Source organism: Triticum aestivum, chromosome 3D (assembly GCF_018294505.1).
Source record: "Triticum aestivum cultivar Chinese Spring chromosome 3D, IWGSC CS RefSeq v2.1, whole genome shotgun sequence".
In the NCBI taxonomy this organism is placed as follows: domain Eukaryota; kingdom Viridiplantae; phylum Streptophyta; class Magnoliopsida; order Poales; family Poaceae; genus Triticum; species Triticum aestivum.
Genome location: NC_057802.1, coordinates 413,024,797 through 413,047,578, shown reverse-complemented (window position 1 = coordinate 413,047,578; position 22,782 = coordinate 413,024,797). Strand labels below are relative to the sequence as shown.

Here is a 22,782-nt window from a genome sequence, read left to right as displayed (position 1 = left end):
GCATGCGCTCAAACTTTATTTGGTCTAGCATGGCACACATCTATACCCCTATATAGTGTGCAAATAACTTTGAAAGTTGGTCGTTGGATGAAGCCAATCCGACGGTACAGAGATGGCAAATCCGAGCACTACTGGCCGTTGGATATCATCTACATTCCGCCAGATTCTACTACATGTACAATCTAGAAGACTCCATGGTTGAACTTAAGCATAATGCACAAACCTCAAAACACAAGCACTTCTCCTTCGTTCTAGAATCTTCCATATCTTAATTATCCAAACTTTTTTTAAATGAATTGGCACTATTTGTTTTTACTTTATGCTTTACAATGCACAATTCCATGAATCTTAAAATAGATTTTTTATAAAACTAATTGATTTTGAAAGAGATGCACTATAAGAATTAAACGAACATCTACGTCATTCATATATGACTCAAAGCTTACATGCTATAGTGTGGTATTTATTCATAAATTGGTGACCAAATATCATGCGTGCAACGCACGTGTACCTTAGTAGTATTAATAGGAAACCATCATGGTCAAACCCTTCTCGTTGTTGGGTCAAAGGGATAGATTGTGTGGGGCCCCTCATCGTCGGTAAAGGATAATATATATACCTCGGGGAGCCCACAGATATGTGCACCGTCTATAAACTGCACAAGGGAGACATGCTCGATCAGAACACCCTGCCCCCTATACCCTGCATGCGACCTGAAAAAGGTTTATATAATCGCCATGAAAGGTCAAGTCAATCATTCTTTAATTTTTTAGAGCAAAAAATAACCAATAAAAACATACTCTATAAATTAGCAAAACAAGGATCCCAAGGCTTCTATGATTGCCATGATAGGTCACTATAGAGATTTTTATCTCTATAATGATCATGTCACGACATTTAAATGAAGCTTGAGATAAGAAACTTCCCACCGGGTCACCTATCCTTGGACTACTCCAGCCCGAGCACGCTTAACTTCTGCGTTCTATTCGACTAGGCTAGCGGATGGGAAGCCGCCCCTTGCTGATAGGAATTGCCTCCTTGCCATTAAGGCGTTTCACGCTGGTCATCCTATGGGAACTACTCCCTCCTATTACACACATATGTGCTTTTAGAAACTGTGTGTGATATTTACATGGCCGGTGTGTCGCCGCCTAGCCTTCAATGAGCATTGACACTGTTAGGGGGAAAATGATGGGAGAAGAGGCGGGAAACTGATGAGAGGAGTGGCGGGAAACGGTAGCCTGTAAAGAAATGTAGTAGAGAAGGAAGCGTGTGCTAGCATGACGCATGCACACAGTGCTTACCCATGTACTGCATGTGCTGTTGAAAGGGCTGAGAGTTGTCGTTCGATCTGGGAGCATCCAATGGTGCAGACGTACGACCCGTGGGGTTTGGGTTCTGGCCAATCAGAACGCATGACTCAGATCACGGTTTGGTAGGCACACATCTTTCATGAGTGAACCGTGTGCTATTTGAAAAATTTCGTGAGAAGAATCTTGGTTTTTAAATCCCCGTAAATCCAAAACTCACCCGAAAATCATGAAACTTGGCATGGTGTCATGACATGGCACATATATATTGAGGAATTTTTTCGTCCATTTTGGCGCAAGTTTTATTACAAGCCTCTTACAAACTGGAGCTTCTGTCAAAGAAGCCTCATGGTTCCGATAGGGGAACGTGTCCCCCTTGTGGGCGAAACGTAATCACTGCCTCTTTTCGCCTTGTATTTTCTTCTACGGGCAACATGGAACGACATGATATCCTTGCTCAAATTTAAACTTATTCAGGGTTCGTTTTGCCTTTTATAGACTAATTGAGTGTCCTAGGCATTTATTGTCCATAATTCAAATCTAAACTTCAAATACATGCTCCAGTTCACCAAAATGGCTAGAAAATTATACATGTGTCCTTGGGTGCATGTTTAGGTCCCATGCGAGGAATGGGAACAAATTACAACCGTACCAGCGTCCTGGCTCATCCTCAAACATTTGGAATCTCGGTTTTTAAATCCCCGTAATCCTATACTCACCAGAAAGTCATCAAAGGTGGCATGGTGTCACGTAAGGGCACATATATGTCGTGGTAAAACATTGTCCAATTTGGTCCAAGCTTTATTACAAACCTCTTAAAACCGGAGCTTCTCTCAAAGAAGCCTCGTGGTTCCGATAGGTAAACATGTTCCCCTTGTGGGCGAAATGTAATCACTGCCTCTTTTCGCCATGTATTTTCTTCTACGGGCAACATGGAATGACAAGATACCTGTGCTGAAATTTAAACTTATTCAAGGTTCGTTTGGCCTTTTTATACACTAATTGAGCTTCCTAGGCATTTAATGTCCATAATTCAAATCTGAACTACAAATACATGCTCCAGTTCACCAAAATGGCTAGAAAAATTATACATGTGTCCTTGAGTGCATGTTTAGGTTCCATGCCAGGAATGAGAATAAACTACAACTGTAACGGCGTCCTGGCTCGTCCTCAAACATTTGGAATCTCGGTTTTTAAATCCCCATAAATCCAAAACTTGGCATGGTGTCACGTCATGGCACATATATGTCGTGGTAAAAACATTGCCAATTTGGGCCAAGCTTTATTACAAACCTCTTACAAACCGGAGCGTGTCGCAAGAACCCTCCTGGTTTTGATAGGTAAACGTGTCCCCTTGTGGGCCAAACAATAATCGCACCCTCTTCTAGTCTCGTATTTTCTTCTACACGCACCACGGAACAACAGGATATTCACGCTGAACTTTGAAATTATTCAGGGTTTGTTTGACCTTTTTTATTCATTAATTGAGTTTTCTATGCATTTAATGTCGATAATTCAAATCCGAACTACAAATACATGCTCCAGTGCCCCAAAATGGCTAGAAAAAACGTACATGTGTCCTTGGGGTGCATGTTTAGGTCCCATGGAACGAATGGGAATGAATTCAACCGTCTTGCCGTCCTGGCTTGGCCACAAACATTGCGAATCTCAGTTTTAAAATGTCTGTAAATCCAAAACTCACCAGGAAATCATGAAACTTGGCATGGTGTCACTACATGGTACATATAATTGTCCAATTTGGGTGATGCTATATTACAAGCCTCTTACAAACCGAAGCTTCTCGCAACCCTCGTGGTTCCGGTAGGGAAACATGCCCCTCTTGTGGGCGAAACTATAATCGCTGCCTCTTCTCGCCTTGAACTTTGTTTTGTACAAGCAACATAGAATAATAGGAGTGTCGTGCTGAAATTTGAAACTGTTCAGGGTACGTTTGGCCATTGTATATATTAATTAAGTATTCTAGGCATTTAATGTAGTCCATAATTCAAATTTGAACTACAAGCACATGCTCCAGTGAAGCAAAATGGGTGGGAAATCGTACATGTGTCATTGGGTGCATGTTTAGGTCTGATTTAAGGAATGGGAATGAATTACAAACTTCTCGTCTCCTGAAACATTGAGAATCTCGGTTTTTAAATCCCAGTAAATAAGAAACTCACCCAGAAAACATGAAATTTGGCATGGTTTCATGACATGGCACATATATGACGTGGTAAAAAAATCGTCCAGTTTGAGAAAGGCGCACACATTAATAGCCAACGAAGTCCTTATTGAAACAAATAGCTGACACGTTAATATCGCAAACGGTTGTATTATATGAACCGTGTCTAAATTTAACCATACTCGGTGGCGTGCGTGCAGGTGTTTGATTAGATGGGACGAGCGCGAGAAGTCCACCATGCAGGCTTGACGGGACGCGTGCGAGCAGTCCGCGCGCAGGCTCGACGGGATGCGTGCATCCTGTCCACCTCGCAGGCTTGACGGGACATGTGCGAGCAGCAAGGCCGCCCATGCTCACCGGGAAGCGAGCTCTTTGACATCCATGCACCAACCGCCGCCCGCCTCGCTCACAACTTCTCCATTAATGGGTTAATTAAAGCACCTGGACGGAGGGTGTTTGCTTGTGATTCCATGGCAGCATTTGCTTTGTTCGTGTTTTCAACTTGTATTCCAGCCTAATTTAAATTGCCACATAGGGCAACTGATAATACGACGGCAAATAAAATGACAATGGATAATACGATGAAAAATTTACAATGGCGCAGATAATAATTGTCTTACATATTCCGGATAATTTAAAATGCCACATGCGACAAAGCCCAGAAGACACGGGGGCAAGAGAAGAAGGAAATTACACAAAACGATCTGGGTCGCTACTGCCTCTACTCGTCGATGGATCGCCAGACGATGACATCCTCCAACTCCTTCTTCAATTCCTCACGACTTTGCTTAAAAGCAGCCACGGATTCCTCCACCTCCTTCTCGCGCTCGATCCAGAGCTTCCTCAAGTCACCCATCAGTTCCTCGACGACCGCTGTCAGTGTCATCCCCGAGGCACTGCTCTGCTCATGCAGAATCTTCCATCCAGCGGCCACCTCCTCCTTCTCGGCGAGCGCCTTGAGGAGCTTCGCATTGTCACCCATGAGTTGCTCGATGAGGCCGGTCGCCTTGTCAACCGAGGCATCGCTGATCTCGAGCAGGTTCATCAAGCCGTCGACCAGCTCCTGCTGCTTAATGAGGCCAGCGAGAATGTCATCGTCGCCGGCCAAGGACTTCAGGAATGCCAGCTCGTCGTGATGGCCGACGTGGCGAGTGCGCTTGTGAGAGCCCTCGCGTGCCCGTGAGAACTCGTTCGAGGGCTCTGCGGCGCGCCGGGACATCTTTGCTGCGGCTACCGCTTTGGTGGGACTGAAGGAAATATGCCCTAGAGGCAATAATAAAGTATTATATATTTCTTATATCATGATAAATATTTATTATTCATGCTAGAATTGTATTAACCGGAAACATAATACATGTGTGAATACATAGACAAACAGAGTGTCACTAGTATGCCTCTACTTGACTAGCTCGTTAATCAAAGATGGTTATGTTTCCTAGCCATAGACATGAGTTGTCATTTGATTAACGGGATCACCTCATTAGGAGAATGACGTGATTGACTTGACCCATTCCGTTAGCTTAGCACCCGATCGTTTAGTATGTTGCTATTGCTTTCTTCATGACTTATACATGTTCCTATGACTATGGAGTAAATTACACAAAGGTACCACAATTGAGGCATTGGAAGCAGATTGATACCAAGATTGGTAATTTTTACGTGTCAGTACCAACTTTGAGGCGAGACGTTGCAAAAGAGGCTAAAAATGCTTTTTATACGTATTGGCAGGGAAACTGACCGGTTAGGCCCGCCCGTCAGGTGCCACGCTGGCCAGTTGGCGCGTGCCCGCGCGCTGACTCGGACAAGGCTGGGTCGCACCGTTTAGTCGTAGCCCGATCCTCCGTCTCCGTCTGTCGCGCCCGTCGCCACCGCCGACCGGCCGCGCCGCCGCGAGCTCGAGGTCCGCTCCTCGACGACTGCGGCCCTGCTCCGACCCCACACGCGCACCTTCCCGACCCCGACCCGCCCCACCGCGCCCGCCTCGCGCTCCTCCATCTGCTTCAGCCGCGGCGCCAACTCCTCCTCCGCCTCCTCTGCCTTCGCCGCCGCGGCTACCCTCCTGCCCCACCTCCTCTCCCCTTCCGCCGCCGCCTACTCCTCATCCCCTCCCCCCTCCCCGTCAGCCCCCGCGTCCTGCCCCGCCACCGGCTCGGCGTCCCGTGCTGGCGCCCCGATGGCCGTGGAGCTGCCGTGCGGGATGGCCGTCGGCTCGCGCGTCACGGTGGTGGCCCGACCAACGAGGAGGGACGGGGCGGTGTCGTCGCAGTTCATGGTGGAGCTGCTCGGCACCAAGGCCGTCCAGGGGGACGAGCCGCCCAGGATCAGAGGCGACTTCAGCGGCCGCCCCGTCATTGAGCTCAACACCTGCTACCGCATGTAGTGGGCGCTGCCGTAGCGCTGCGTGGCACGAGCATGTCGCGGAGCTTCAACCGGCATCTGCGACATGCATACTTCTTAGAACAATTAGACTTGCAGGTGGAATTGACAATGCACAGGAGCAGCTCTGAACACACAAAATGATTTACTCGAAACATCTATTATGTATATATAAGAACAACCGGTATACAAGTGAGATCAGCAGAGCTGTTAGTTCCTAGGTCAAAAACAATTGACACATCTACATGGTGACAGCATCTAGCTAGTGTCAGAGTCAGCAACTGAAAAATTAACCAGCCACTGACCAAAAGAATGAGCGAATTATGCAAGCTAACTATCTAGAGGGCCTCCAAATCAAGATCAAACTCGAACTCATCCTTGCTGTTTGATTCTCCAGAGAGCCGGGTGCTGCTTTTCAACTACCAAGCAGTCTCATTGTCATCTGGCGTTGCAGCATTGAGCTCTCCCGGACTGCAGCTTCCTCCAGAGGCAGATCATGTGCTGCGGCGACTAGTAGTGCGCGGTGTAGTAGCCGTCGAAGCAGCCGGCCTGGAAGAACTTGACGTCGTGGGAATACTCCACCGGCTGGCGAGTCTTGTCGAACTTCTGAACCCACATGCCCATGCTCACGTCTTCCATCTTGAACAACTGCAACAATCAGGGGAAAGCACATCCGTTTGTTAGCCTTTAGACACACTGACACAAATGCTTGGATATTTACTTACTGACTGACAAGGATGGTGGTAATGACTTACTCTCAGTTTCTGGTTGTCAAACTCAGATACGATGTACTCAGCGATGTCTGATGAAATCACATAGCCCGGTCCGTTTGCGTAAGGTGGGTATACTTCTTCTGCCCATTCCTGAAGAGCAGTGGGAAAATTACATCACACTCATGTATGCAGGGTGAAATATATCACTACCAGTACCAGAACTTTGCCAGAAAGATTATACTCTATTTTTTCTAAAATAAATATGATACTCTAATACCACTAGTAGGCATGCTAAACATAACACCCTGTGTTTAGAAGACGATCATTAGATTTGCAATCATAATCATAGTTCCAGCTGGAGTTAAACCCATGCTTGCTTTATGAAAGGCAGAGGCTAGCATGAACGCACTAAAACATGAGACTAGAAAGGGGAACTAACAGATATGACCCGTTAAACACGTACTAGTTTTTCTTACCCCATACTCAGCAATGGCAATAGTCTTTAAAATAATGAGGTCATAGCTATCCATGAAACGGACCAGAACAATGTCACCAAAGAACTCTGCCTCCTTCTTCAGCTCCTCGCTGACCTCTTTTTCCCATTCTATAAAGAAGTCTTCTATTAGAGTTTGCAAAAAATAGCAATATAACTTCAAAGTTGTAGCAATCATCCACAGGTACTTACCAGAGCGACGAAGAACCGGCCAACACTGTTAGATGATTTCCTTGTAGCAATCATCCATGACTTGCGGCCGGCCATCCACTCGGCGAAATTGTTGGCTGCAGAAAGGATGCCAATGAACAGCTCGACAGGTTCAGTCGGCAGAGGTGAGGCCTTCCACTATGCAGACATTCCCGAGTCCATTTCTCACACTTGACTGGTTCAGTCGGCAGAGGTGAGGCCATCAACTGAAATTGGAACCAATAGCAAGCAAATTCACTGATGAAATTTGTGTTGGTTTTAACAAACAAATAGCTTCAAAATTGAGATGCTACTATTAAATTTCTTAGCGAACGACGAGGAAAAAGCGAGATTGAACTGTGGAATCAAAGGAGCTCACCTCTGTCCTCGTTGGGCCGGGACGCCGGGCCCTCGCAGCGCTGCGGCAGCGCCCACTGCATGTGGTAGCAGGTTTGAGCTCGATGACGGGGCGGCCGCTGAAGTCGCCTCTGATCCTGGGCGGCTCCTCCCCCTGGACGGCCTTGGTGTCGAGCAGCTCCACCATGAACTGCGACGACGCCGCCCTGTCCCTCCTCGTCGGCTGGGCCACCACCGTGACGCGTGAGCCGACGGCCATCCTGCACGGCAGCTCCACGGCCACCGGGGCGCCAGCGGAGGCGCCGAGACGATGGTGGGGAAGGACGCGGGGGCTGACGGAGAGGGGGAAGGGGATGAGGAGGAGGCGGCGGCGCAAGGGGAGAGGAGGTGGGGCAGGAGGGTAGCCGCGGCGGCGAAGGCGGAGGAGGCTGCGGCGTCGATGGAGGAGGCGGAGGAGGAGTTGGCGCCGCGGCGGAAGCGGATGGAGGAGAGCGCGAGGCGGGCGTGGCGGGGCGGGGCCGCGGTCGTGGAGGAGCGGTCCTCGAGCTCGCGGCAGCGCGGGCGGTCGGCAGTGGCGACGGGCGCGACGGAGGAGACGGAGGCAGCAACGACTAAATGGTGCGACCCAGCCTTGTCCGAGTCAGTGCGCGGGCACGCGCCAACTGGCCAGCGTGGCACTTGACGGGCGGGCCCAACCGGTCAGTTTCCCTGTCAACACGTATAAACATCACTTTTAGCCTCTTTTGCAATGCCTCGCCTCAAAGTTGATACTGACACGTAAAAATTACCAATCTTGGTACCAATCTGCTTCCAATGCCTCAATTGTGGTACTTTTGTACAATTTACTCATGACTATGAGATTATGCAACTCCCGTTTACCGGAGGAACACTTTGTGTGCTACCAAACGTCACAACGTAACTGGGTGATTATAAAGGTGCTCTACAGGTGTCTCCAAAGGTACTTGTTGGGTTGGCGTATTTTGAGATTAGGATTTGTCACTCCGATTGTCGGAGAGGTATCTCTGGGCCCACTCGGTAATGCACATCACTATAAGCCTTGCAAGCATTGTGACTAATGATTTAGTTGCGGGATGATGTATTACGGAACGAGTAAACAGACTTGCCGGTAACGAGATTGAACTAGGTATCGAGATACCGACGATCGAATCTCGGGCAAGTAACATACCGATGACAAAGGGAACAACGTATGTTGTTATGCGGTCTGACCGATAAAGATCTTCGTAGAATATGTGGGAGCCAATATGGGCATCCAGGTCCCACTATTGGTTATTGACCGGAGAGGTGTCTCGGTCATGTCTACATAGTTCTCGAACCCAAAGGGTCCGCACACTTAAAGTTATGATGACAGTTATATTATGAGTTTATATGTTTTGATGTACCGAAGGTTGTTCGGAGTCCCGGATGTGATCACGGAAATGACGAGGAGTCTCGAAATGGTCGAGACATAAAGATTGATATATTGGACGACTATATTCGGACACCGGAAGTGTTCCGGAGAAGTTTCGGATTAAACCGGAGTGCCGGAGGGTTACCGGAACCCCCCGGGGAAGTATTGGGCCTTAGTGGGCCTTGAGGGGAGAGAGAGGGCAGCAGCCAGGAGGTGGCGCGCCCCCTCCAAGGAGGAGTCCTAGTTGTACTAGGAGAGGGGGGCGCAGCCCCCTTTCCCTCTCCCTCTCCCTCTCTTTCCTTCCCCCCTTCTTTTCCTAGTAGGACTACGAAAGGGGAGTCCAACTCCTACTAGGAGGAGGACTCCCCCTCTCTCCTTGGCGCGCCTAGGGCAGCCGGCCTCCCCCTTGCTCCTTTATATACGGGGGCAGGGGGGCACCTCTATACACACTTGATATACGATATTTTAGCCGTGTGCGGTGCCCCCCTCCACCATATTACACCTCGATAATACCGTTGCGGAGCTTAGGCGAAGCCCTGCGTCGGTGGAACATCATCATCGTCACCACGCCGTCGTGCTGACGAAACTCTCCCTCAACACTCGGCTAGATCGGAGTTCGAGGGACGTCATCGAGCTGAACGTGTGTAGAACTTGGAGGTGCCGTACGTTCGGTACTTGATCGGTCGGATCGTGAAGACGTACGACTACATCAACCGCGTTGTGATAACGCTTCCGCTGTCGGTCTACGAGGGTACGTGGACAACACTCTCCCCTCTCGTTGCTATGCATCACCATGATCTTGCGTGTGCGTAGGAATTTTTTTGAAATTACTACGTTACCCAACAGTGGCATCCGAGCCTGGTTTTATGCGTTGATGCTATGCACGAGTAGAACACAAGTGAGTTGTGGGCGATATAAGTCATACTGCTTACCAGCATGTCATAGTTTGGTTCAGCGGTATTGTGAGATGAAGCGGCCCGGACCGACATTACGCGTACGCTTACGCGAGACTGGTTTCACCGTTGCGAGCACTCGTTGCTTAAAGGTGACTGGAGGGTGTCTGTCTCTCTCACTTTAGTTGAACCGAGTGTGGCTACGCCCGGTCCTTGCGAAGGTTAAAACAGCACCAACTTGACAAACTATCGTTGTGGTTTTGATGCGTAGGTAAGAACAGTTCTTGCTAAGCCCGTAGCAGCCACGTAAAACTTGCAACAACAAAGTAGAGGACGTCTAACTTGTTTTTGCAGGGCATGTTGTGATGTGATATGGTCAAGACATGATGTGATATAATTTGTTGTATGAGATGATCATGTTTTGTAACCGAGTTATCGGCAACTGGCAGGAGCCATATGGTTGTCGCTTTATTGTATGAGATGCAATCGCCATGTAATAGTTTTACTTTATCACTAAGCGGTAGCGATAGTCGTAAAAGCAATAAGTTGGCGAGACGACAAAGATACTACGATGGAGATTAAGGTGTCGCGCCGGTGACGATGGTGATCATGACGGTGCTTCGGAGATGGAGATCACGAGCACGGTGCTTCGGAGATGGAGATCACAAGCACAAGATGATGATGGCCATATCATATCACTTATATTGATTGCATGTGATGTTAATCCTTTATGCATCTTATCTTGCTTTGATTGACGGTAGCATTATAAGATGATCCCTCACTAAAATTTCAAGACAAAAGTGTTCTCCCTGAGTATGCACCGTTGCGAAAGTTCTTCGTGCTGAGACACCACGTGTTAATCGGGTGTGATAGGCTCTACGTTCAAATACAACGGGTGCAAAACAGTTGCACACGCAAAATACTCAGGTTAAACTTGACGAGCCTAGCATATACAGATATGGCCTCGGAACACAGAGACCGAAAGGTCGAGCGTGAATCATATAGTAGATATGATCAACATACTGATGTTCACCATTGAGACTACTCCATCTCACGTGTTAATCAGACATGGTTTAGTTGCTTTGGATCACGTAATCACTTAGATGATTAGAGGGATGTCTATCTAAGTGGGAGTTCTTAAGTAATATGATTAATTGAACTTAAATTTATCATGAACTTAGTACCTGATAGTATCTTGCTTGTCTATGTTAATTGTAGATAAATGGCCCGTGCTGTTGTTCCGTTGAATTTTAATGCGTTCCTTGAGAAAGCTAAGTTGAAAGATGATGGTAGCAATTACACGGACTGGGTCCGTAACTTGAGGATTATCCTCATTGCTGCACAGAAGAATTACGTCCTGGAAGCACCGCTAGGTGCCAGGCCTCCTGCAAGAGCTACGCCAGAAGTTATGAACGTCTGGCAGAGCAAAGCTGATGACTACTCAATAGTTCAGTGTGCCATGCTTTACGGCTTAGAACCGGGTCTTCAACGACGTTTTGAACGTCATGGAGCATATGAGATGTTCCAGGAGTTGAAGTTAATATTTCAAGAAAATGCCCGGATTGAGAGATATGAAGTCTCCAATAAGTTCTATAGCTGCAAGATGGAAGAGAATAGTTCTGTCAGTGAGCATATACTCAGAATGTCTGGGTATAATAATTACTTGATTCAACTGGGAGTTCAACTTCCGGATGATTGCGTCATTGACAGAATTCTGCAATCACTGCCACCAAGCTACAAGAGCTTCGTGATGAACTATAACATGCAAGGGATGGATAAGACAATTCCCGAGCTCTTCGCAATGCTAAAGGCAGCGGAGGTAGAAATCAAAAAGGAGCATCAAGTGTTGATGGTCAGTAAAACCACTAGTTTCAAGAAAAAGGGCAAAGGGAAGAAGAAAGGGAACTTCAAGAAGAACAGCAAGCAAGTTGCTGTTCAGGAGAAGAAATCCAAGTCTGGACCTAAGCCTGAAACTGAGTGCTTATACTATAAGCAGACTGGTCACTGGAAGCGGAACTGCCCCAAGTATTTGGTGGATAAGAAGGATGGCAAGGTTAACAAAGGTATATGTGATATATGTTATTGATGTGTACCTTACTAATACTCGCAGTAGCACCTGGGTATTTGATACTGGTTCTGTTGCTAATATTTGGAACTCGAAACAGGGGCTACGGATTAAGCGAAGATTGGCTAAGGACGAGGTGACGATGCGCGAGGGAAATGGTTCCAAAGTCGATGTGATCGCCGTCGGCACGCTACCTCTACATCTACCTTCGGGATTAGTTTTAGACCTAAATAATTGTTATTTGGTGCCAGCGTTGAGCATGAACATTATATCTGGATCTTGTTTAATGTGAGACGGTTATTCATTTAAATCAGAGAATAATGGTTGTTCTATTTATATGAATAATATCTTTTATGGTCATGCACCCTTGAAGAGTGGTCTATTTTTAATGAATCTCGATAGTAGTGATACACATATTCATAATGTCGAAGCCAATAGATGCAGAGTTGATAATGATAGTGCAACTTATTTGTGGCACTGCCGTTTGGGTCATATCAGTGTAAAGCGCATGAAGAAACTCCATACTGATGGAATTTTGGAATCACTTGATTTTGAATCACTTGGTACTTGCGAACCGTGCCTCATGGGCAAGATGACCAAAACACCGTTCTCCGGAACTATGGAGAGAGCAACAGATTTGTTGGAAATCATACATACAGATGTATCTGGTCCGATGAATATTGAGGCTCATGGCGGATATCGTTATTTTCTCACCTTCACAGATGATTTGAGCAGATATGGGTATATCTACTTAATGAAACATAAGTCTGAAACATTTGAAAAGTTCAAGGAATTTCAGAGTGAAGTTGAAAATCATCGTAACAAGAAAATAAAATTCCTACGATCTGATCGTGGAGGAGAATATTTGAGTTACGAGTTTGGCCTACATTTGAAAAAATGCGGAATAGTTTCGCAACTCACGCCACCCGGAACACCACAGCGTAATGGTGTGTCCGAACATCGTAATCGTACTTTATTAGATATGGTGCGATCTATGATGTCTCTTTCTGATTTACCGCTATCATTTTGGGGTTATGCTTTAGAGACGGCTGCATTCACTCTAAATAGGACACCATCGAAATCCGTTGAGACGATGCCTTATGAACTATGGTTTGGCAAGAAACCAAAGTTGTCGTATCTTAAAGTTTGGGGTTGCGATGCTTATGTGAAGAAACTTCAACCTGATAAGCTCGAACCTAAATCAGAGAAATGTGTCTTCATAGGATACCCAAAAGAGACTGCTGGGTATACCTTCTATCACAGATCCGAAGGCAAGATATTCGTTGCTAGGAATGGATCCTTTCTAGAGAAGGAGTTTCTCTCGAAAGATGTGAGTGGGAGGAAAGTAGAACTTGATGAGGTAACTGTACCTGCTCCCTTATTGGAAAGTAGATCATCGCAGAAATCAGTTTCTGTGACACCTACACCAAGTAGTGAGGAAGTTAATGATAATGATCATGAAACTTCAGATCAAGTTATTACTGAACTTCGTAGGTCAACTAGATCAAGATCCGCACTAGAGTGGTACGGTAATCCTGTTCTGGAGGTCATGTTACTAGACCATGACGAACCTACGAACTATGAAGAAGCGATGGTGAGCCCAGATTCCGCAAAATGGCTTGAAGCCATGAAATCCGAGATGGGATCCATGTATGAGAACAAAGTATGGACTTTGGTTGACTTGCCCGATGGTCGGCAAGCCATTGAAAACAAATGGATCTTCAAGAAGAAGACTGACGCTGATGGTAATGTTACTGTCTATAAAGCTCGACTTGTTGCGAAAGGTTTTCGACAAGTTCAAGGGATTGACTACGATGAGACTTTCTCACCCGTAGTGATGCTTAAGTTTGTCCGAATCATGTTAGCAATTGCCGCATTTTATGATTATGAAATTTGGCAAATGGATGTCAAAACTGCATTCCTGAATGGATTTCTGGAAGAAGAGTTGTATATGATGCAACCGGAAGGTTTTGTCGATCCAAAGGGAGCTAACAAAGTGTGCAAGCTCTAGCGATCCATTTATGGACTGGTGCAAGCCTCTCGGAGTTGGAATAAACGCTTTGATAGTGTGATCAAAGCATTTGATTTTATACAGACTTTTGGAGAAGCCTGTATTTACAAGAAAGTGAGTGGGAGCTCGATAGCATTTCTGATATTATATGTGGATGACATATTACTGATTGGAAATGATATAGAATTTCTGGATAGCATAAAGGGATACTTGAATAAAAAAATTCAATGAAAGACCTCGGTGAAGCTGCATATATATTAGGCATTAAGATCTATAGAGATAGATCAAGACGCTTAATTGGACTTTCACAAAGCACATACCTTGACAAAGTTTTGAAGAAGTTCAAAATGGATCAAGCAAAGAAAGGGTTCTTGCCTGTACTACAAGGTGTGAGATTGAGTAAGACTCAATGCCCGACCACTGCAGAAGATAGAGAGAAGATGAAAGATGTTCCCTATGCTTCAGCCATAGGCTCTATCATGTATGCAATGCTGTGTACCAGACCTGATGTGTCCCTTGCTATAAGTTTAGCAGGGAGGTACCAAAGTAATCCAGGAGTGGATCACTGGATAGCGGTCAAGAACATCCTGAAATACCTGAAAAGGACTAAGGATATGTTTCTCCTTTATGGAGGTGACAAAGAGCTCATCGTAAGGGGTTACGTTGATGCAAGCTTTGACACTGATCCGGACGATTCAAAATCACAAACCGGATACGTATTTACATTGAACGGTGGAGCTGTCGGTTGGTGCAGTTCTAAGCAAAGTGTCGTGGCGGGATCTACGTGTGAAGTGGAATACATAGCTGCTTCGGAAGCAGCAAATGAAGGAGTCTGGATGAAGGAGTTCATATCCGATCTAGGTGTCATACCTAGTACATTGGGACCAATGAAAATCTTTTGTGACAATACTGGTGCAATTGCCTTAGCAAAGGAATCCAGATTTCACAAGAGAACCAAGCACATCAGAAGACGCTTCAATTCCATCCGGGATTTAGTCCAGGTGGGAGACATAGAAATTTGCAAGATACATACGGATCTGAATGTTGCAGACCCATTGACTAAGCCTCTTCCACGAGCAAAACATGATCAGCACCAAGACTCCATGGGTGTAAGAATCATTACTATGTAATCTAGATTATTGACTCTAGTGCAAGTGGGAGACTGAAGGAAATATGCCCTAGAGGCAATAATAAAGTATTATATATTTCCTTATATCATGATAAATGTTTATTATTCATGCTAGAATTGTATTAACCGGAAACATAATACATGTGTGAATACATAGACAAACAGAGTGTCACTAGTATGCCTCTACTTGACTAGCTCGTTAATCAAAGATGGTTATGTTTCCTAGCCATAGACATGAGTTGTCATTTGATTAACGGGATCACCTCATTAGGAGAATGACGTGATTGACTTGACCCATTCCGTTAGCTTAGCACCCGATCGTTTAGTATGTTGCTATTGCTTTCTTCATGACTTATACATGTTCCTATGACTATGAGATTATGCAACTCCCGTTTACCGGAGGAACACTTTGTGTGCTACCAAACGTCACAATGTAACTGGGTGATTATAAAGGTGCTCTACAGGTGTCTCCAAAGGTACTTGTTGGGTTGGCGTATTTCGAGATTAGGATTTGTCACTCTGATTGTCGGAGAGGTATCTCTGGGCCCACTCGGTAATGCACATCACTATAAGCCTTGCAAGCATTGTGACTAATGAGTTAGTTGTGGGATGATGTATTATGGAACGAGTAAAGAGACTTGCCGGTAACGAGATTGAACTAGGTATCGAGATACCGACGATCGAATCTCGGGCAAGTAACATACCGATGACAAAGGGAACAACGTATGTTGTTATGCGGTCCGACCGATAAAGATCTTCGTAGAATATGTGGGAGCCAATATGGGCATCCAGGTCCCGCTATTGGTTATTGACCGGAGAGGTGTCTCGGTCATGTCTACATAGTTCTCGAACCCAAAGGGTCCGCACGCTTAAAGTTATGATGACAGTTATATTATGAGTTTATATGTTTTGATGTACCAAAGGTTGTTCGGAGTCCCGGATGTGATCACGGACATGACGAGGAGTCTTGAAATGGTCGAGACATAAAGATTGATATATTGGACGACTATATTCGGACACCGGAAGTGTTCCGGAGAAGTTTCGGATAAAACCGGAGTGCCGGAGGGTTACCGGAACCCCCCGGGGAAGTATTGGGCCTTAGTGGGCCTTGAGGGGAGAGAGAGGGCAGCAGCCAGGAGGTGGCGCGCCCCCTCCCAGGAGGAGTCCTAGTTGGACTAGGAGAGGGGGGCGCAGCCCCCTTTCCCTCTCCCTCTCCCTCTCTTTCCTTCCCCCCTTCTTTTCCTAGTAGGACTAGGAAAGGGGAGTCCTACTCCTACTAGGAGGAGGACTACCCCTCTCTCCTTGGCGCGCCTAGGGCAGCCGGCCTCCCCCTTTCTCCTTTATATACGGGGGCAGGGGGCACCTCTATACACACTTGATATACGATATTTTAGCCATGTGCGGTGCCCCCCTCCACCATATTACACCTCGATAATACCGTTGCAGAGCTTAGGCAAAGCCCTGCGTCGGTGGAACATCATCATCGTCACCACGCCGTCGTGCTGACGAAACTCTCCCTCAACACTCGGCTGGATTGGAGTTCGAGGGACGTCATCGAGCTAAACGTGCATAGAACTTGGAGGTGCCGTACGTTCGGTACTTGATCGGTCGGATCGTGAAGACGTACGACTACATCAACCGCGTTGTGATAACGCTTCCGCTGTCGGTCTACGAGGGTACGTGGACAACACTCTCCCCTCTCGTTGCTATGCATCACCATGATCTTGCGTGTGCGTAGGAATTTTTTTGAAATTACTACGTTACCCAACAGGGTCCTCTCTAGTGCTTCCGCGGCCTTGGTCTTTGCTGCCTCGTTTTATGTCCACCCGAAACTCCTCCTACCGGTCATGGCGGAACGACTTGATAGGAAAGACCAGTTTTGTGGGTGATGAGGAGAGAAACTGTGAAGTAATTTTCAAGTGGGTAGTTTTTATAGCCCAGTGCTAAGTCTGGACACATATTAGTTTGATAGGTGTGAACAGATTTGCAATTACTTACTGCGTTGTAGTCTGCAATGTGACGAGAAATAAGGTCAAATTTATTGATGGTTCTGGGCCTACAAAGCCCGGTCTATTGTTCTGGCTCATCGTAAACAGTTCTTTTGGATCAACCGTATGCCATGCATCGGAAGCCCGAAACGTAGGCCTGCATTCTCGGATGTACGTGTACGTGTCTGTCCACTATCACACACGGTCAAGATATCACCATCGTGTCCTATGGATGAGCCATGGCGCTTCCCACGGGGTGCCAAAAGGTTGACCACGTGGTTGCTCGCCCTTGAGGCGGCCGCGGCGCGCCCTGCTCCTCGTTGAAGCGGCCACGGCGCACTCTGCTCGCGTCCGTCCTCGCGTTTTGCTTGCCATTGAGGCGGCCGTGGTGCGCTCCGCTCTGGCATCCCTGCTCGCGCTCTGCTCGCCATTCAGGCAAATTTACAATGGCAACAGTTCCAGTTAATAATTGTCTTACATATTCGAGATAATTTAAAATGCCACATGCGGCAAGGCCCAGAACACTCACGACCTACATATGCATACAATTATAATAAAATATAGGCTAAAAGGCTGAGCTGGCAGCCTTACGATGATGGTCTTCTCGGACTCCATGATCAGCATAGCACCCTTGCGGCTGTTCACTCCAAGTGTCCCGACCCGCCTCTGCCTACGGAGCTGCTGGCGCTGGGAGGCTCTTGGGGCTGCTGGGCCTCTTCTAGAAGATCTTGACATCGTGCAATCGCGTGCATGATATCTCCGCGGAACCGCTCCATTTCCATGTCTCTGGCTTGGTAGCAAATTCCGTCCATCACCTGCATCCTCAAGATATCACGTTGGCGATGTTCTACTTCATTGGGGACGTCAACTGCGCCAAGGATGTGCTCGATCCTGTCCACCACATCATCGGGATCGAGGTTGACACGGCCGCCACGGGCAATGATGAAGCCGCAGGCTGCCTGTGTCTTGACTGAATTGCAGAGGTCCTCTGCCCATTCCTTGCGGGGCATCAGGCTCTCGATGAGCACTAGTGACGGCGGCTCTTTGGGTGGGTCATCGATCATGCCGCTGAGTAGCTCTTCATCTTTTGCATGGTAGATGGCAAACTGCTCATCACACCTCCTATGCAATATGTCGATTGTGCGCCCAAGGACTGTCACGCCGACATCGCTTCCGATGGGCCATGATGCCTGCACCAGCCGATGAAGCTCTTGCTCCCCGACCTGCCCCTGCTCGTTCTCCTTGCCGAAGATGTAACGCAGGTTGGGGTCGACATCGAAGCTTTGGTCGTTGCCTGGCATGCTTGGAATAACTAATGGTAGATGGGTGAGGACTAGATCTGCGCAGAGTGTTGCGACAGTGCGTTGCCGCCTGGGTTATATGCAGCAAGCCATTAGGTAGTGGCGGGAAACTGATGAGGGAAGATGTGTGGATTTTACAATTCACCCCTGTGGACCGCGGGAAGCCTTCGCTGGAGCGCGGGAAGACTAAGTGGAGCACACACGCAAACCCGAATACCGCATGCGGTGCCACGTGTTATTTATCACACACGTGTTAACATAAGGAAATGTATGTGTAACTTACTAATCATCGCACACGAGTACTCGCAGACGCACCGTGTTCAATACTCCTAGCCACCGCAAGCAACTAGTTTGCATTTTTCGAAGTTTTTTGTACGAACAGAATCACAAATGAACTAACTGTAGTAACCGTCTGTGTTATAATTTCTCATCGCAAACAGTTCATCCGAGTGGGCTGTTTGCTGCGTATCACACACATCTTGTTTACACAAATCGTTTGTGTTCTTTTGGCTCATCGCAAACTGTTCATCTATGTGTACTGTATGCCGCGTATCACAGACATCTTGTTAAGTTGATCCATTTCTGTTCTCTTCCCTAATCGAAAACAGTTCATCCGAGTGAACCGTATGCCGTATATCACACACACCTTGATCTGGCTGACCGTTTCTGTTGCATTCCCTAATAGCACACAGTTCATCAGAGCGAACTATATGCCGTATATCGCATCATGGCTAAGCTATACTAATGTGCGTAAAGCTCCATGTTAGCTTTTTCCGTTTTCTTTTACTTTCTAGGTGTTGCGTACGCAACCTGGCTATTTCCATGTCCGTGATACAGCAGACTGTTCGGCCACGCACTGTGGCACGTTATGAATTCACAGTCGCTTCACCCGCTATCCAAATAAAATCACTGCGGTCGCCATCCGGAGTGTTTCAGGCTGTCGTCATCGCTCTAGTCCGCAGCATGGTGTGGTCACCGCTGTCATGTCGTCAAACTAAATTTGGCGCTCAGACCATGTTTCTCAAATTACTTATTTTATACCATTTTCTCTCTTTGGCTTCCGCTACTTGGTGTATACAGGATAATCAGCTACGATCGTGTTATGCTGGGCAAGCCGATGCAGTGTCGGCCAGATAGTGTCATCGCCCAATTGGGTCAACCTTTTCTCCCCATAATAAATTTCGGAGGCATCACACGGGACTTTGGCGTCACCCTGCCGACCTACTTTGTCTCCTCGGACAGACCGGGGGCTTCACATCTCCACAGCGGTCGTGCTGTGTCGCCACTTCGGAGTACCGAGCTCTTCCCTCGGTCACTTCGGGGCCGGATTTGGGGTTGGGACCTTGACCCGCTGCAAGCTCGGACACCTCGGGCTTGGGGGTCGGGACCTCGGCCATGCCAAGGACTGTGAACCTTGTCGGATCTGTCACAGATCAATGGGCGTCTTCGTCCCACCGCAAGCCCGAATCGCGTCATCAACACCGAGCACATTAACCAGCTAAGTCGCTTTCATGCTCAAAAACTTTCAGTTTTAAATTTTCTTCAGCTCGACCAAGCATTATACTTTTTTGGAGAAAAGTTGTTTGTGAAAAACTTCTTGTCAAAACTTTGTTTGTGACACACAAATTTAAATACCCCGTTTACTTGGGGGCTTCCTTTATGAAGCCTTTCCTCTTGCATATGATTATACTTGTATGGCTTCGTTCCTTGTTCATGTATTATGCCACAATATGCACCATGTTGACTTAAGTGTTCCACAAGCTGGGTTGCCTTGCTCCTGTGTTTACCCCTACGTTCCCGATTGTTCGGCTAGGGAGTAAAGGGAGCACCTCTGCGATTGTCACAATCGGGTCATCCGAGCTCGGACCTCAGACTGGGTGAAGCCGAAAGCTAGTGCTCTTATTGTTTTCAATCATGGTCGGCACACAACGGAACTCATGAGTACAAAAAATCTATTACACAAGTCTCATAGTAACAATGAGCAACCGAAAAAAGGTATCAGTGGGGGTACTATTTTCTTCGAAGATGCTTCTTACACTTCGTTAGTAATATAGCATAAGTTCCCTGAGCGCACTTTGTCTGTTATAGCCTTATGGCCTGATTGCCTGGTTATCGGAAACATCGTCGATATTCTCGACAGATGGAGTACATAACACTTTTCGGCCTTTGACCGAAGAGGGAGAAGCCAATGGTTGGTTAAGACACGTTTAAAGTTCGGGTGAACATAGATATGATATAAGTACTTCGGTACATAGAATCATTATACATAAAACTCTTTTACCCAAGTCACTTGGGGGCTCTTAAATTCATACAAGCCGTTCTATAATAAGTGTCTTCTTCTTAGTCATTGCAAAGTCTTTTTCTATCACTCCTTTTTTGACGCGAGTGTGTGGTCAATAGCCGCGGAGCCTAATTTCTCTCTCAAAGCCGCTAGAGTTCAGTTTTCTAAACTGGCCTAACGAGAAGCACTCCGCCTTCGGGATAGGAGGTTGACGTCGTAGGCTGACCCGCTTGAAGTCTTGAGATAGGATGCGTCATGTTAAACCACGACAGAAGCAGATTTTTTTCCTAAGACCAATTTTTGGATTGGCACCAAACACTTGATCTAGTTCGGACGTCAAGTTTTTACTGAAGTTTTTTGGTTTTCCAAGACTATGGCACTTTTAAACTATTTGTGTGTTTCCAGCATAAGTCTCGCAGTGCAACGCCGGACACCTTTAGAGATTTGGCAAAAACATTCTCGGATATTGCTATATATGCATCGGTTTCAAATTGTGTCTTTGGTCAATAGTTGGGTTGCCCGGCTCCTATGCTTGCATCCTACGTTCCACTTTGTTCGGCTAGGTGCACAAAGGGAGAACCACTGCGATTGTGCTTCCAGCTAACATGGTCAAGCGCCTCAGTGGAGAAAGCCGAAAACTGACTGTCACAAGAAGCGTAAACTGGTCAGCGATCCAATGACTGTATTAAACTATAAGATCGATAGAGGTCACCCCGTATTAAAAGACGGTCCATTCATAACATTGGCTGAAGTGTTTACGGCTTGACCTCGACTGTCGCCGAACACTAACCGGGGGCTAGTAAATGGCCTCCCAACTTTAAGCTCCTATGACTAAGAGAAAGTTCTAAAGCCTGCATATCTGATTGCCTTGTTTCCGCCAACACAACCGCCTTCGGGCACCGAGACGTCAGCTAAGGGTTGTTTTCTTATTGCGAAAACACCCCGCATAGCATCTACAAGGGGGTGGAAGTCACGATGGGCCACTTTCAACTGATAGACAGTCGCAACGGGGTCAAAATAAACATATCATCGGTGTTTGTATTTAATATACGAGGGCCGCCTTCCGTAATCATCGTTATAAAGCCATACATATGCATTAATTTGACTGGGTTGCCTGGCTCCTGTGCTTACCCCTACATTCCCGATTGTTTGGCTAGGCGGTAAAGGGACCACCTCTGTGATTGTTACTACCGGGTCATCCGAGTTACTACCTCAGACTGGGTGAAGCCGAAAGCTAAACTTAAAGGATCACATTGGTCGGCAACAACGGAAGTGCAAATTTTGGTTCATTAATACCATAGAGTTCAGGAACTTTCCCCGAACTAAATCCTCAATGTTTTCCTCCCAGATTGATCGGAGCTGAGGTTTCATGATCATGATAAGCATGACGACCCAAAGAAAGGAACTGATAGCGGGACTATTTTCTTTGGAAGATGCTTCTTATGTTAAAAAGTAATATAACATATCTCTCCGCGTACCTTTGTTTATAAAACCTTATGGCCGGATTGCCTTGTTTGCTGTAAATCTTTGCCCTCATAAAGGCTTTATAAAGTAGGACAAACACTCCTCAGCTGCTGGCCGAGGAGGTTGAAGCCGATCATCGGTCAACAAAGTTTTGTACAATGCGGATCCGAGCATTTATGATATAGAGTACTTGGATACATAGAATCATTACACATAATTTGTGATTTTACTCCGGATATCGACCCTTAATCCGGCCTCCCGTGCCTGCATTAAGGCTCGGGGGCTACTAGGCTTCGGGCTTATCATTTACTAATATTAAAGGGGCACATTGATCCCCTGATCTGGTGTTGCCACCCGACCCGTGTCTCGGGGGCTACTGCATTACCTATTCAATGCAGAAAATTCAAAGTGCTCCGTGTTCGGCTTGACCGAACTATGGGCAAACGCGACTTCGGACAACAATAGGTACCATCTGGACCTATGCGGCATCAAGCTAACATATTACGGCGACTTCTCAAAACCCTCTCTCAAGGGCCCGTCCGCCGATCACTATCTCCTCTAAAGTGCATCTCGGATTTTTAGGCCGACACACACCTTGAGGGCTACTGGCTACATATGTCGT

At 46.8% G+C, this 22,782-nt stretch overlaps 1 pseudogene; it reads right to left on the bottom strand.

Moving 5' to 3' along the window:
• Positions 1-6,224: 6,224 nt before the first annotated feature.
• LOC123076332 (hydroxyproline O-galactosyltransferase GALT4-like) lies at positions 6,225-8,470 on the bottom strand (annotated as a pseudogene).
• Between the last annotated feature and the right edge of the window lie 14,312 nt (positions 8,471-22,782).